Source organism: Papio anubis, chromosome 6, assembly GCF_008728515.1.
Source record: "Papio anubis isolate 15944 chromosome 6, Panubis1.0, whole genome shotgun sequence".
In the NCBI taxonomy this organism is placed as follows: Eukaryota; Metazoa; Chordata; class Mammalia; order Primates; family Cercopithecidae; genus Papio; species Papio anubis.
The window spans coordinates 28,393,840-28,406,039 of record NC_044981.1 but is presented as its reverse complement, the minus strand read 5'-3'; the positions used below and the strand labels follow the sequence as shown (position 1 = coordinate 28,406,039).

At 44.8% G+C, this 12,200-nt stretch overlaps 1 non-coding gene across 1 annotated transcript; it reads left to right on the top strand.

The window, feature by feature from the left end:
- Positions 1-3,084: 3,084 nt before the first annotated feature.
- On the top strand, positions 3,085-3,156 carry TRNAA-UGC. The gene has a single exon. It is a non-coding gene; the product is annotated as a tRNA-Ala (tRNA).
- Positions 3,157-12,200: the final 9,044 nt, after the last annotated feature.

Sequence of the window (12,200 nt, the reverse complement as noted above, 5' to 3'; positions counted from 1 at the left end):
TTACCACACATAGATTGGAGAAAGAGGTAACAGCACATCCATTTTTTCAATGTCAGGGTCTTGTGTCCAACAAAGCTGCAGGCTTTCCTCCTGGTGGTGCCCTTTCGTCTTCTCTTACTGGAAACCAAAGACAGCCTTCTCAGAAAAGGCTAGGAGAATAAGGCCTCAGTGCACCAGTCAATTTCCACTTTTGGTGCTAAGAAGGGAGTTTGATGTTCTTTGGTTCTCTGTCTTCCACGCTTCATTACTGAAAATGTTCTTGAGGTTTGTTCTGATCTGTCTTACCCTAGCCCAAGAACATCAGTCTAGGAGCATTCTAGGAACACTAAGGTCTGCTTCTCTTAATCATGCCCTCAGTTAGCAAATCAATAAGGAAGAATCAAGAGCTACTCTGTAGCTGCTGTATCCAGTCCACTGAGGCCTGCTTTGAAGAACACCTCCCAAGATCCAACTACTACCTTCTTTAGCTCCGGCAATTTTAATGTGTGGTTTTAAGGCGGTATTAAGGCTGTATTACTGACTGCTAGCACCCGGCTTGCCCTCCAGTGGATCTTAGTTGAAGGATTTAAAGTGTGCTTCCCTCCAACTACAGGGCCAACAAAGTTTCCACTTGTGATTCTCTCCTCACTCCCTGGTGTCCGGGTGGGGAGTAGGTCATTTGCACTCTTGCCGCCTTTATTGGATGTGGCAGCCCGTGTATAAGCTTCTGGAATCGAACCTTGGTTATGGTTAAAATTTTGCTGTCACAAATTTTGCAGATGTATACAGCTGAACACATGAACACATTGCCTGGGAGCCTTCCCAAGATCTTGGATGAGGCCGATACAAGCCAACGGGGTTGTTAGCATCGTGTTATAGCTAAGCTGATTTCCTCTGGGGGTAAAACAAAGCAAAACAAAACCTCTTGAATCCCCCATTCACACCTGTCGAGCCATTTTAGCTTGGAAATTGATAGGGCGATCTGAGTAGGAGAGGAGCAAGAGAGTCCGGGAACCATTCGCATTTTCATTGTCCGCGCTAGGTGTTCTCAATCGTGCAGGTTTCATCTTTGAGACAAGCCTGTGACCCAAAAGGATAAATCAGTCAGACTTGCTAGCAGGGAGAAGAGGAAGGGACACACGTGTCTGACAGTTGACCCAGCATCAAAGCAGCCCCAGCCACAAAGCGAAAGAAGCCGGGAGAACATTCAGCGCCACTGCAAACGCACGCGAGAGGGGAGGCCTCTGCCTCTGGGTTCTAGAAGATTCCTGCCCCTTTGGCGGGGAGGAGGTGTCTTGCGCTCGGATGCCAAAATTGCAACTAAGCTTATCCCAAACAACGTTCGCAACGCCTCCCAAGCCCAACCACTACCCCATATCAGAGCCGAGTGACCTCGAGCACGTGCCCCCTTAGAGTCCCGGCGCCGACTGTCCCCGCTGGCAAGATGTTCCAAGGACCAGGCTGGTGATCCCGGACGGAGGCGGGAGAGAAGCAAGGAGGGAAGCGGTGGCTCCATTGGAAGAGATAACTATGGCCCCCAAGGCAAACTGCGGCCGCAGATCCTCTTCCTACCGCTAGAGGAGAGCTACCGCACAGCCGCGGAGCGAAAGGTCTCCCAGTCCTGGGCGTTCCTCCTCTCTTGGGGTTTCTGAGATACATTTTCCTCGCCGGCAGGAAGCGGGAAGGGTGGAATTTGGACGAAGAGGAAGAGGCAGCTGCGGTCTGGCCGCTGCCACGGACATTGCAGAGAGCTCCTATCCCTCAGAAGCACACCCCGACACCGAGCTGGGGCGGACAGAGTTAACGCATTTGCATGTTGGCTTGCGGTGCGGCGACGGCTGCCGTCCCTGCTCCCCATACCCCAGAGGAGAGACCAGCCCTTTGCAGGCGGCAGGAGAATCAGGGACGCCTCGAGGTGCTAGGCAACTTTCACTAAACACGCAGGGCTAAACCTGCATGGGCCTGTTGGTTACCAGCGTGTCCCGCAGCCCAGGCCGGGTGATGGACGCCCGAGTCGGGTCACCCAGATCTCTCCACCACACGCTGCGGTCTGTTAAGGAACCACCTGCTGCCGCGAGGAGCGGCAGGTGGTGGGTGGAAGAGAGTTAGTCTGGGATGCAGAGAAGCGCGGCGGGAGAAATAAGCAAAGAGCCGAAGTTTTTATCCTCCAGTTCGGCTCTCTTTGCTTATTTCTAGAGATTTATATTTATTTATTTGCAGGCCTCTTTTACTTGATTCAAAAGGTTTCATCTTAGCTTTTGCCTTTTTGTTCACATTGATTTTCTAGCGGCCAGAGGGGTACAACAGGAAGGGGCAGGGCACCCACCGCTGCTCTCTGGTGTTTTTGGGGGAGATTTCGAGTGCTCCAGGGGACCCGGGGACATCCACACTGACGACCGAGCAAGGCTTGTTCCAATGACAGAGAGAGGAGGTCCTCCACGGGGAGGTGAACTTGCGAGGACAAGGAGTCCGCGACGAGGAGGAAGGGGCGGGATGGAAGGCAGGGAATAGGATCCCTGTCCGCCACACTTACGCGGGCAAGAAAGAAAACGGGGATGAGAGGCAGGGCGAGGCACAGGTTGGCGATGTGACGCGGCCGCAAACGCTAGGAGCTCACCGGAGAAGTCAACGGACCACCCCAAGCTGAATCCTAAGAAGGCAGAGGCGAGGCATGGTCTTCGAGGAGTGTTAGTCCGCTGAAACTCGATCTGCGGGTTAAAATTAACCGCCCGAGAGCGGGGAGAAAGGGCCATGTTTTTATTGCTGAAGGGTAAAAGGACTTATGTCCAAGGCTGAGCTAATAAACGGTTCCGGGAAATACTCAACGGTCCCCTCCAGCGAGCGCAATGAGCCTCTGCGCTCCAGAAGCTACCTTACTAGAAAAAGGGAACAAACTTAACATAAATCGACACTTATAAACTGTTTGTGGTAAATGAAATTTAGGGAAAACACAGGGAAGTTATGTATAGTATTAATAATAATTTGTTGAACAGAGTTGATTTTCTATGAATATAAATTGAAAAAGCCGACGGAATTGTGTAGCGCTACTCAATGTTGTTAAGAGCTATATGAGTTAACAAAGGGAAAAGAAAGTGTCAGGATTCGGGGGATGTAGCTCAGTGGTAGAGCGCGTGCTTTGCATGCACGAGGTCCCGGGTTCGATCCCCGGCGTCTCCACTTTAGTAAGCTGAAGAATGAGAACGGTGGTTTGTTATTTCTCTTTCTTTAGGCTTGGGCAGAGCGTCCTGACGTCTTCAAATACTTGAAAATGGGTCGGTGGCTTTGAACGTCAGATGTAATACGTGGCACACTTGTATACTGCCAAACTTTCTCCAACTGTCAAAATCCTGTAACTGCTAACTGCTTTAGAACACCTTTTTTTTTTTTTTTTTTTTTTTTGAGACAGGTCTCGCTCACCACTTGGGGCTGGAGTGCAGTGGCCGGATCTCTGCTCACTGGCTCCGCCTCCCGGGTTCACGCCATTCTCCTGCCTCAGCCTTCCAGTGGCTGGGACTGGCGCCCGCCACCACGCCCGGCCTTTAGTTTTTGTCCCATTTTAGTAGAGACGGGGTTTCACCATGTTAGCCAGGATGGTCTCGATCTCCTGACCTCGTGATCCGCCCGTCTCCCGGCCTCCCAAAGTGCTGGGATTACAGGCTTGAGCCATAATCTCATCACTCATTAACAAAACTGGGTTTACGTTGTTATGACTGAAGGTACATGATTTGTAACCAGAAATACAATTATTTGGAGCACAGTTGAAGATGATTCTGCCTTTTTCTCTCAGCCACGGGGATTATCTTTTTTTTTTTTTTTGAGACGGAGTCTCCTTCTGTCGCCCAGGCTGGAGTGCAGTGGCGCGATCTCGGCTCATTGCAAGCTCCGCCTCCCGGGTTCCCGCCGTTCTCCTGCCTCAGCCTCCCTAGTAGCTGGGACTACAGGTGCCCGCCACCACGCCCGGCTAATTTTTGTATTTTTAATAGAGACGGGGTTTCACCATTTTGGCTAGGATGGTCTCGATCTCTTGACCTGTGATCCGCCCGCCAGCTTCTCTCAGCCACAGGGATCATCTTTTAAGAGTTAGTTTTGCCGGGCGCGGTGGCTCACGCCTGTAATTCCAGCACTTTGGGAGGCCGAGGCGGGCGGATCACGAGGTCAGGAAATCGAGACCATCCTGGCTAACACGGTGAAACTCCGTCTCTACTAAAAATACAAAAAAAAAAAAAAAAAAAAAATTAGCCGGGCGTTGTGGCGGGCGCCTGTAGTCCTAGCTACTCGGGAGGCTGAGACTCCGAGTTTTGAGGCAGAAGGGCTGGGCAAGGGCGAGGGCAGAGCAGGCGCGTCCTCGTGGCTGGGGCTCCAGAGCAAACCACCTGCCTCACCAGCGCTGGAGTTCGCGCCGCTTGGCCTCACCTCACTCGTGCTGTCCCTCCCGTTAGCTTGCCTGGCTTTGTCTCACCTGACGCGCCATGTCTCGCCTACCCGGGCTCTGTCCTCAACTCTGCCACCATCGCTGTGTGGCTGTGCTTGCCCTGCAGCCCGACCCCTGCCTCCCCCACTCTGAGTCTCCGTGCCAGCCCATGTATGCCACGGAAATATGGCTGTTGGAATTGTGTTTTACGACCTTCTTAACATCTTCTGCATGTGTGCTAAGCAGTCTGAGCCAGTTCAGAAAGGAGTAGATGGAAGATGTTGAGCGCCTGTTAATGTCCAAAAAACTTTCAGAAAAAAAAAAATAAAAAGCAAAAGCTGTCTTCATAAACTGTAATACCACCTTACAAACATTGTGGTATTCAGTTGCATAACCATCTTTGTGATAAAAATTTTGTACTTTTTTAGTACTGTGCATTATAGAGATGTATAGTCAAAAATGTTTTGCTTAAGTGTTAAATACAACTGAAGCACTTTTAAAAAGTTAGCTTTGAGCTTTATATCAGGAATTGTCTGAACTATTTGCCTTAAGATACCTTTTCTGCGGTTGTTACCCTGGTCTTTTCACCAATATGCTACTTTTTCTTGGTGGGGGCGGCTGTCATATATACAATCTATAGTATCGGTTTATATAGCATATATTGTATTGTAAGCCATTTTTTCAGTTGCTTGTTGAATGAGACCTGGTCTGGTTCAATTGAATTTAAGGCCATTAGAATGACCTAAAGGGTAACTTTTTCTTCTAAAAAATAAGGCCGGAATTATTGACACAATCTTGAAGAAACAACTATGCAAATTATGTTTACAGAATTTTTTGGACTCAAGATTGGGGGGAGAACAGAGGTGGTTGCAAGGATATAACAAGTGGTAGAGCTTACAATTTGCATGCCTAGGGTTCCCAATTCGATCCTTGGTATCTCCACTTTGTCTTCCCCACAAGGAGCAAATGAAGCAAAACCTATTCTGTTTGTTCATAGGTTATTTCATTCCTCTTTCGATGTCACTGCTGGTGTTTACTTTCTGTCTTCATTCCCACTTCCTGGTAGTTACTCTCCAAGAAACTATATAAAGATGCCATTTTTGTGGCAATGTTGGTCAACAATCAGAACAGTCAGTAATACCTACAGTGGGGATGTGGTTCAGTGGTAAAGATTGGAAGACCCAGATTTGATCCGCAGAACTTCCTTTTCCCATCTACCTCTTTAAAGAGTGAGACATTGCATGAATTCTGTAAACAAAACAAGGCCTTTGTCTTTCTCCCCTTAACAATTTCGAAAATAGGTTAAAACATCAGAAGTTGAGGCAGTTAAATACAGACATATATGTTTATTTAGTTTTTTATTGACGTATCATTTCATGTGCTGGCTGGCTTAGTAGATTAGATGCTGATACTGAGTGGATTTTTGATCTTTGCAAGGGCCTCTTTTTTTGTGTGGTGAATTTATTTATTTATTTATTTGTTTATTTATTTATTTATTGAGAAGGAGTCTTGCTCTGTCGCCAGGCTGGAGTGCAGTGGCATGATCTTGGCTCACTGAAACCTCTCCCTCCCGGGTTCTAGCAATTCTTCTGCCTCAGTCTCCCAAGTAGCTAGGACTCCAGGCGCAGGCCACCACACCCGGCTAATTTTTTGTACTTTTAGTAGAGACGGGGTTTCACTGTGTTAGCCAGGATGGTCTCTATCTCCTGACCTCATGATCCGCCCACCTCGGCCTCCCAAAGTGCTGGAATTACAGGTGTAAGTCCCTGGGCCCAGCCTTGTGTGGTGAATTTAATTGATTTTTTTGCAAAGCTCCCAACATCTCTTTATGTCCTGTCTAATACCACATGATGAATGTTTTCTCCCTTTTGATTCCAGCAAACAAATTTCTTTATTTTCAGTTATTGTCCTATTCTTTCTTTCTTTCTTCTTTCAGACAGAATCTCACTCTGTCACCCAGGCTGGAGTGCAATGGCGCAATCTCGGCTCACTGCAACCTCCGCCTCCTGGGTTCAAGCAATTCTCCTGCCTCAGCCTCCCGACTAGCTGAGATTACAGGTGCCCACCACCACGCCCAGCTAATTTTTTTTGTATTTTTAGTTGAGATGGGGTTTCACCATGTTGACCAGGCTGGTCTCAAATGTCTGACCTCAGGTGATCCACCCACCTCGGTTCCCCAAAGTGCTGGGATTACAGGCGTGAGCCACCGTGCCCGGCCTGTCCTGTTATTTTATTTTCAATATAGCACACTTGCTCTGGTCTACCAGCTGTTGACCTAAGGGATGAGAACTTGACAAATTACTGATATCATACTGACCTTATATGCCTTTCAGTTCTTGTGTTCTATGACATGTAAACATCGAAAATTTCCAAGTAATCTAAATGTAAAGCAACTAAGTCACTACCACCTTTCTTTATCTTAGTTTTAAATAGGAGTGCATGCAGATGGTGAAATAAAGCCACATTGCTTGCAATGCTAGGACCTCTGGCTCCATCAATTTTTGGTGGTGGAGGGAGCAGGATAGGGGAGAATAATGCATGGGTATGTATCCCACTCAGCCATTTGTCTTTCAGTAACACTATGATTGTTGCCACTATGTCATTTACTCTAATTTCTCCTCTTCCTGGTTTCCCATTGAAGCCAACTGCTTTTAAAATATATGTACCATGGAACACACATAAGCTGAAGTAGAATGGATTCTCATGATAGATTAGAACAAGACTTTAATGAAGAGAGCTGGTTCTGCAGGAAACAAAAAGTTTCTCATGAGAAAGGTAACTGAACATATATATTAGTCTGTTCTCACGCTGCTAAGAAAGACATACCCAAGACTGGGTAATTTATAAAGGAAAGAGGTTTAATGGACTTACAGTTCCACATGGCTGGAGAGGCCTCACAATTATGGCAGAGGGCAAAGGAGAAGCAAAGGCATATCTTACATGGTGGCAGGTAAGAAGGCATGTGGGGGGAACTGCCTTTTATAAAAACATTAGAGTTCATGAGAATTATTCACTGTCATGAGAACTGCAGGGGAAAAACCTGCCCCCATGATTCAATTACTTCCCACCAGGTACCTGCCATGACACGTGAAGATTATTACAAGTCAAGGTGAGATTTGGGTGGTGACACAGAGCCAAATCATATCAATATGTAAACTAGCTTTCCATATTCACTACACTCTGGTTGCCCTATCAGTAGGCAAAGGAGTTATTACATTGCTTTTTGTCATTTTTGTTTTTTAAATTTTATAGATGTAGTCTTGCTATGTTGCCCAGGCTGGCCTCCAACTCAGGCTCAAGTGATCCTCATGCCTCTCAGCCTCCTGAGTAGCTGGGACTATAGGCAAGGGCTGCCATTGTATGCCCGGCTGTTACTGTGTTGTTGTGATTAATGGTTTGGTTCTGTTTCTTCATAATAACTTATAATAATGACCCAGTTTTATTTTTATTTTATTTTTTACTTTTGAGACAGAGTCTCACTCTTTCGCCCAGGCTGGAGTGCAGTGGCACAATCTCAGCTCACTGCAACTTCTACCTCCCAGGTTCAAGAGATTCTCCTGCCTCAGCCTCCGTAGTAGCTGGGATTACAGATGCACATCACCATGCCCAGCTAATTTTTGTGTTTTTAGTAGAGATGGGGCTTCGCTTTGTTAGCCAGGCTGGTCTCGAACTCCTGATCTCAAGTGATCAACCCACCTCGACCTCCCAAAGTGCTGGGATTACAGGTGTAAGCCATTGTGCCTGGCCAACCCAGTTTTAATAAGAAATAGTAAGAAACAATTTTAAAAGAAATAAGACATTTAATAAGGAATAATAATAAAAAATCTTTATTCCCTATTATGCACATAGTAAATTACACGCTATCATCATTCTCATTTTTGTCATCATCATAGTTTTCTTTTTTTTTTTTTTTTTTTTTTGAGACGGAGTCTCGCTCTGTAGCCCAGGCTGGAGTGCAGTGGCCGGATCTCAGCTCACTGCAAGCTCCGCCTCCCGGGTTCACGCCATTCTCCGGCCTCAGCCTCCCGAGTAGCTGGGACTACAGGCGCCCGCCATCTCGCCCGGCTATTTTTTTTATTTCTTAGTAGAGACGGGGTTTCACTGTGTTCGCCAGGATGGTCTCGATCTCCTGACCTCGTGATCCGCCCATCTCGGCCTCCCAAAGTGCTGGGATTACAGGCTTGAGCCACCGCGCCCGGCCCATAGTTTTCATTATCATTATTATCCATTGGCATGCCACACGCTAACAATCACAGTCCCTAAAGTCAAAAAAAGGAGAGATAAATTTGATTAAATCAAAATATAAAATGTATTTAAAAAATTAATTTTAGCCTTTAGGTTTATTTTATTTTATTTTATTTTTTATTTTTTTTGAGATGGAGTCTCGCTCTGTCGCCCAGGCTGGAGTGCAGTGGCACTATCTCGGCTCACTGCAAGCTCCACCTCCCGGGTTCACGCCATTCTCCTGCCTCAGCCTCCCGAGTATCTGGGACTATAGGCGCCCACCACCACGCCTGGCTAATTTTTTGTATTTTTAGTAGAGACGGGGTTTCACTGTGTTAGCCAGGTTGGTTTTGATCTCCTGACCTCGTGATCCACCCGCCTCAGCCTCCCAAAGTGCTAGGATTACAGGCATGAGCCACCACGCCCGGCCAAGCCTTTAGTTTTAAAGAAATTGGAGATTGTTAAAGATTTTGAACACCTTAGAGACAAAGAATACCTTAGAACAAAATTAACACATTGATGAATCTGATAATTTTATAGGTCAACTTGACTGGGCCACAGGATGCCCAGACATGTGTTTAAACGTTGTTTCTGGGTATGTCTGTGAGGATGTTTCCAGAAGACAGTAGCATTTGAATTGCTGGACTGATAAAGCGGATGGCTTTCCTCAATGTGGGTGGACATAATCCAATCCATTGAGGGTCTGAATAGAACAGAAGGAGGGGGAAGGTTGGATTCACCTTCCCTCTGCTTGACAGGTTGTGCAGGAACACTGATATTCTGTCCTTGATGCACCTGGTTCTCAGGCCCTCAGACTTGATAAGAATCTATGCCACCCACCCTCTAGCTCTTAGGCCTTCCAAATATACCACTAGCTTTTTTGGGTCTCCAGCTTGCAGATGGTAGATCATGGAACCTCTCAGCCTCCAGAATTGTGTAAAGCAAAACCTTAAAATAAGTCTCCTTATACATGTAATACATATGCATAATATTTATTATAGTAACATAATAAGTATTGTTCACTATGTTAGGATATAGTATAATATATACTAATTATAATTATACTACAATGTTATAAAATGTGCATATAATAAATTATATGTATAATAATATATACCTATATAATCTGTTACTCTGGAGAACTCGGACTAACACAACGACAGATTTGGAGAAGTTATTTGCAACATTTAAAACCAGCAATGAAATCATTCTTAGAATATACAAAGAACAATTGCAAAGCAGTAACAAATCTGCCAACTCTTGACGTTAGATTTATTTTAAAAAAACATTTATTGGCTGGGCGCAGTAGCTCACATCTGTAATCCCAGCACTTTGGGAGACCGAGGAGGGTGGATCATGAGGTCAGAAGTTCGAGACCAGCCTGACCAAGATGGTGAAACACCATCTTTACTAAAAATACAAAAATTAGCCGGGCACGGTGGCAGGCACCTGTAATCCCAGCTACTCAGGAGGCTGAGGAAGGAGAATCACTTGAACCCAGGAGGCAGAGGTTGCAGTGAACTGAGATTGCGCCACTGCACTCCAGCCTGGGCAACAGAGCAAGACTCCGTCTCAAAAACAAAAAGCAATAACAACAAAAAAACAGATTTATTGAGGCATAATTGGTATACAAAGAACTGCACAAAATGTGTACAATATGATGAATTTGGGCATAGGGAAATACCCATGATCCATCAACGCAATCAAGGTAATAGACATATCCACCAACCAAAATATCCTTTTGTCTCTTTGGGTTTTTTTGGTTTTGTTTTGTCTTTATTTTTTGTATGTGGTACAAACATTTAACATGAGATCTGTCATCTTAATGAATTTTGAAGCGTACAATACTTTATTGTTAACCATAGGTGCTATGTTGTACAGTAGATCTCTAGAACTTATTCGTGTAGCATAACTGAAATATATCCATTGAGCAACAATTCCCCATCTTCTTCAGCCTCCCAGCCCCTGGCAGCCACTACTGCATTCTCCGTTTCTGAGTTTAACTGTTACATACCTCATGTAAGTGGAATCATGCAGTATTTGTGCTGTGACTGGTTTATTTCAATTCCCATAATGTCCTCCAGGTTCATCAGTATTGTTGCAAATGGCAGGATTTTCTTCTTTTCTAAGGCCTAATAATTTTCCATTGGATATATATGCCACACTTTCTTTTTTCATTCATCTGTCAATGGATACAGGTTGTTTCCATAACTTGGCTACTGTGAATAATGCTACAAGGAACATGGAAGTGCATATATCTCCTTGAGATCCTAATTTTCAATTTTTTTGGAAATATACCCAAAAGTGGGATTGCGGGATCACATGGTAGTCTTATTTTTAATTTTTGGAAGAACCTCCATATTGTTTTCCATTGCTGCTTCACCATTTTACATTCCCACCAACAAGTATACAGGGGTTTCAATTTCTCCACATCCTTGCCAACACTTGTTATCTTTCTTGTTGTCGTTTTTTACAATAGCCATCTTTACAAGTATGAAATGACATGTCATCGTAGTTTTGATTTGCATTTTCCTGATAATTAATGATGTTGAGCATCTTTTTATATACTTGTTGGTCATTTGCATGTCTTTTTTTGAGAAATGTGTTCAAGTTTTTTGCCCATTGTTTAATTAGGTTATTTGGTTTTTGTTTGTATTCTTTTTTTGGTATTGTGTTGTATGAGTCCTTTATATATTTTGAAAATTAGCTGCTTTACAGGTATATGATGTGCAAATGTTTCCTCCCATTCTGTAGGTTACCTTTTTATTCTGTTGTTTTCTTTTGCTATGAAATTATTGAGACTTCTAAATTTTGCCTGTTTCAGTAGTGTGAAATGAAGTTTTATTGTTATTTATTGTTGATTACTAATGAATTAATACTGCATCTTCACATCCTCATTAGCCTCTTGTATCTTTTCCTTTTGTAAATGTGTGTTTATATCCTTATTTGACTTTCTATTTGTTTGTTTTTGGTTTGCACTGCTGGGTAAAGTGCAGAATAACACACAGCCATCCTCAGAGAAATTGGCTAGTATTTAGGCAAACATGTTAACACATTCTCTAAGACCAAATGTAATAGACGCAGATGCTCTGCCCAGATCTACCTGGACTTGTTGCCTCAGCTAATACAAGTGCATTCAGCAGACAATCCACAACTGTCAGGACTTTCAGGGATTGTCTCAGCTGCAGAGCTGCCTGCCCAAGATCACATCCTTTCTGAGGCTGTTCACATCAAATGAGTGAAGGGGCAAGAATATATATATACACACACATACACACACACACACATATATGTATATATTTCTTTTAAGACAGAGTTTCACTCTTGTTGCCCAGGCTGAAATGCAATGGTGCGATCTTGGCTCACTATAACCTCTTCCGCCTGGGTTCAAGCAATTCTCTTGCCTCAGCTTCCCAAGTAGCTGGGATTACAAGCATGTGCCACCACACCTGGCTAATTTTGAAGAGATGGGGTTTCTCCATGTTGGTCAGGCTGGTCTCGAACTCCCCACCTCAGGTGATCTGCCCACCTCGGCCTCCCAAAGTGCTGGGATTACAGGTGTGAGCTACCATGCCCGGAAAAGGGG